Source organism: Zosterops lateralis (assembly GCF_965231275.1).
Source record: "Zosterops lateralis genome assembly, chromosome: 2".
Classification (NCBI taxonomy): domain Eukaryota; kingdom Metazoa; phylum Chordata; class Aves; order Passeriformes; family Zosteropidae; genus Zosterops; species Zosterops lateralis.
The window spans coordinates 87,369,699-87,374,448 of NC_139763.1; positions in this window are offsets into that span (position 1 = coordinate 87,369,699).

Genomic DNA, 4,750 nt, shown 5'->3' on the forward strand with positions numbered 1-4,750 from the left:
CTGTATCATCATCTGTCTTTTCTGTCACCTGAAATGAAAGCAAATGCTTCTACCTTCAGAGTTCAGAAGTTGCAGCTATGAAGAGAGGATAGTTGTGCCAGCTGTGAAATAGAAACAAAGGGTTAGGGGTTTGACCAGAGGTGAAAAGATCAGAGAATGATTTGGGCATCCCTCAGCATGCTAGAGATGGCTGGTCTCAGGCAGCTTTCTGTTAGCTAGGAAGGCCAATATCTGACAACACCATGTGCAGCTTGCATCAGCTCTTGGTACACAAGATGATTTCACAGTACCAGTCTCAGGCAGGGGAGATTTAGGGGGGAACATGCAGCCAGACTAGTTGTCCTAGCTTAAGTAGTCACATTTTATGGATTACATGTCAAATGTTCCCCACTTGATGCTTGTTGTTAAGTATTTTCTTTTCCCCCTTTAATAAAAATCTGATTTATATTTGCAAGTGTGAAGAATGAACTTACTAAGTACCACAGATTTTTTGCAGGGCTTATTCAGATATTTTCTTGGTGACCTCTCCACATTTTATCTTAACCCTTGATGCTGCCTATAAAGACTGCATAAAAAGGAGGGCTGAAAACCTCTTGTTCCTGTCCATGAAAGGACAGTAAAACTGCAAAGCACTCTCAAAAGAAATGCAGACTGTCTTATTAGCCTAACTATAGCACTACATTCATAGTTTAGCCTGAAAGCTGCCAGGTAATCTGTGCATAACTAGGAAAGATAATTTTATTTGTATATCCATTAGTATCCACTCTGAGGCTTGTCCAGGTGCTGTGACAGTAGCCAGATTCCAGATTTACTCACCTTTCACTGGCATTTGTCATCAAAACTGCACAGCAACGACCAGCTTAATACTTCAGCTCACAGTTATTCCTGCTCAGATCTCAGCCTCTACACATATGTGGAGAAAGGTCTCCATTTTGAAAGCAGGTTATGGATGACCCATCCACACTCAACAGAGTCACTGAAGCCTTGCAACTGGCTGACCTTCAACTAGCTTCATCTTTCATAAGGCTGCCTTTTCCAGGCATCATAGACCCCCAAAATAAACTGCAGTCCTCCTCACCACCACATTTTGAAAAAAATTCCATCACTCATCAAAATCACTGCAAGCTGTGACTATTCAACTAGGGAGATATGTATTTTCTTCTATGACCTCACCATCCTTGTAGCTGCTAGAGAACTTTGCCAAGGTTCACATATCTTAGAACAATGAAAGAAATCTTGCATGCTTGACTAGAGACCCTATTGACCAAGCAGAACTTTATCTGTAGTTACCACATTTCAGTATTGTTCCCCAAACACCTGGGCCAAACCAACCATTTCGACCTTTACTATGCCTAAACAAATCATTACAGTCTAATCTTCTGAAAGACGATTTTATAGGAAAGCAGTCACAGCCAAAATCACAGGTTGAGTCAGTGCTTTTCAACTAATTTTTGTAGCTGTAATGACCAAGTTTCTTTGCATTGATCTTTTTCTGGATGCAGCAATTAACCCATTCACAAGAAAGCTGACAGTGCCTACACCACAAATATATGGCTGCAGATCTTACAGACACATCCAAGCTGGCTTTAGACTGCAGGAGTGAGGAGCACTAGACCTACATGAAATGCTAGCAGCCACAAATGCTTCAAAAACAGGGAAAAAGCCCTAGAGCTCCAGAGACGGTTGTAATTATCCTTAAGCCATTTGATGATTCCCACAGGAAAGAAATACAGCTCTTTTCAGTAATAGTGAGTGAAATTTGAGGTCAAGAAATCACACAGAAAGACACAGAAATTACTGTGACTGAGCAGCCTTATGTGAAAAAATTAATTGCAGTTGAGTAGTATTACTATAGCTTTTCACAGCAAGACAGAATTTTATCTGTCAAGATAATCTTGTACAGCTAGAACATATCTAGTGCCTCAAATAAACCAAACCACAGCCATGAAGGTACAAGTTTTGGTGTCGAACTGTGGCTGCAGCAGGACTGTTTCAGTGGGAGAAAGCTCTCTGTATTTAGCTGGTGGGCCATTTTTTAACAAAGATAACTAAATCAAATTTAACTAAATCAGACAGCTCATTCTACTGTTGCCAAGGCTCCCTCTCATTGCTCTCCATCTACAAACACAGAGATCTCCCTCTGTGTGCTACACCTAAGCACAAGTAACTGGGGTCTGAAGTTATGGCTCATGTAACATGCAAAGTTAGGCTACCAAAATCCTCTTTTGAGTCAAGAATGCAAGATAATCTGTCTGTATACTGACATTTCTCCAACATTACCCAAAACCAAGAAACTGTTCCAGTACCTGAAGCTACAAAGAAATATGGAGAGAGACAACTTAAAACCTCATATAGTGACAGAACATGGGGAAACTGATTCAAACTGAAAGAGAGTAGGTTTAGATTAGATATTAGCAAGAAATTCCTGACTGTGAACTTGGTGGGACACTGGCACATGTTGCCCAGAGAAGTTGTGGGCACCCCATCCCTGGCAGTGTTCAGGGTCAGGCTGGATGGGGCTCTGAGCGTCCTGGTCTAGTGAAGGTGTCTCTGCCCATGGCAGAGAGGTTGGAACTGGATGGTCCTTAAGGTCCATTTCAACCCAAACCATTCAATAATTCTATGAAATACAGACCTGGTGATGAAGTTTCATTTCTCTAACTTCCCCACAGAGCAATCTTCACAAGCTTCTTGAACATATGCAGTTGAGTTAAAAAGTAGGGGTAGGATATGAAAATGAAAGACATGCTGTCAGCAAATGCTAATGTTAAAAAATCATAAAACACAAAGGTCAATGGTTCCGTAAATATTTGCCCTGAGAACAACCTTTTTGTTGTATCCAGTGGAACGTTGTTTGATTCTCCTGTGAAAGACAAGTTATTATATGTTATAGCCAAGAAGATGAGACAACCTCCATTTTCCTTTGTTGTGGTAGGGTTACAGTGGCTTTTTTTCACCCAGGGGACTTGTTTTGTTGTAAATCTATTAATTCAATGGCTTTTCTATTAAAGATTAGTGCATCTTTTGTTTGTTTGTTTCCTTATCAGATGCATCTTCTTCATTGTGAGTAGTGGAGGCTTTAAACTAGTACAGTGAATTATCTGGATATGGCATGCACAGGTAATCTTTGTCCTTCATTTAGTTACTGTTCAGAAGGTATATGTGCACAGAAGTCATTGTGACCAGTGACAGTTATTGGATATACAACTGTGCACTTTCTGACCAAATCCAGCCTATATTTGGGGCAAGACACCTGGTGGTTACAACAATAAGTTATACACAACGACATCTACAGCCTTTGAATGTCACCTAACACACTCAACTCTCTGATTAAACATTCAAAATTAGACTCAGAAAGCTTCTGGGTTGTGATGATTATCAAATTGACTTGTTTTGAATGAATACTTTATGTTGCAATAAATTTATAACTACCTGAGGAAAGCCAAGAAAAGCAAGAACCTGCAATACTGGTCATCTTTTTCCACAATGTCAGCTCAAGTTCAAGCCCTTGTCAGTGAATTTCTGTTCTTGGCAGCTCCTGGTATGGGCATCCCATTGCACAAAAAATAAAGCCTGATCCTTAGGGAAGCTCCTTAACTGTAGAATCTGTAGAGATCCTCTGCAACAGAAATGACAGTGAGATGGGCTTTCAGAACGTAGCCTCAGAACAGAGTCTGTGTTCTAAGCACCCACACCATGCCACAGGGAGACCTCTGGGGAACCACCTGCTACTTACATTATGGTCCATTTCCATATGATTTGAAGGCATAAGGGAAAACATTTAATAGCCACCCTAGGTGCCCTATGTTTCTATTGAAGGAATTTTCACAGACTAGCAAGAAATGAGAAGAGACAGTCATAAAACATTTCAGGATATTAGAGGAAATCATGCTCCCATACAGGTACTCTGCCCATGGACCCATATTTCTCTGGCAGCCAAGCAACCACCCAATCTTTCACTCATCCCCATTTTCCAGGAAGGATGTCAAAGAGACTAGTGAGTTGAAATAACAACAGTTTTAAAAGGAAAGCAGAAGGTGCACATCAAAGAGAAGCTAAAAGAGGTATTAATTCACTGTTTCCCATTGGCAGGCAGATGTCCAGCCACTCCCTGAGAAGTGGGGCCTCAGCAAAGGCAGTGGTTGCTTTGGAAGACAAATGCTGTTACCAGAAATGTCCCTCTTTGTCCTTTCCTCCACCTGTTATTGCCAAGCATGGTGTCATATGGTAGGTACAGGATCTCCCTTTGGCCTGCTTGGGTCACCTGTTCTGGCTGTGGGCCCTCACAGTCCCTTACCCACCCCAAGCCTCCTGGCTTTTGGCTGGGAGATGGGGGAGGTGGAAAGCCCTGACACTCTGCAAGCACTCTTCAGCAAGAGCCAAAACGCTGGTGAGTTATGAAACCTGTTCTAGCCTCAATGCAAAGCACAGCAGGCTACTGTGGAGAAAGCTGACCTCATAACCTCATGCCAGAAAGACCCAGTACCAACATTAATGGAAAAAAAATATTTACAGTTCTCAAATAAATATTTTCCATCATTGTTTTTCTTGTGGGGAGGAGCCCACCTGAGTGCTTTGTTTTCTCTTCAGAGTACAAAGGAACAATTATTCTCCCTAATAAAAACTTCATTAGCTTCCACACAGGTGTGAAAGCTGGAAACCTGGGGAACTAACAAATTCCCATGGACCTAGTGACTGGCTAATTCTGAGCTGAAATGAATCAAACTTCAACAACACTGTCATGTGCTCA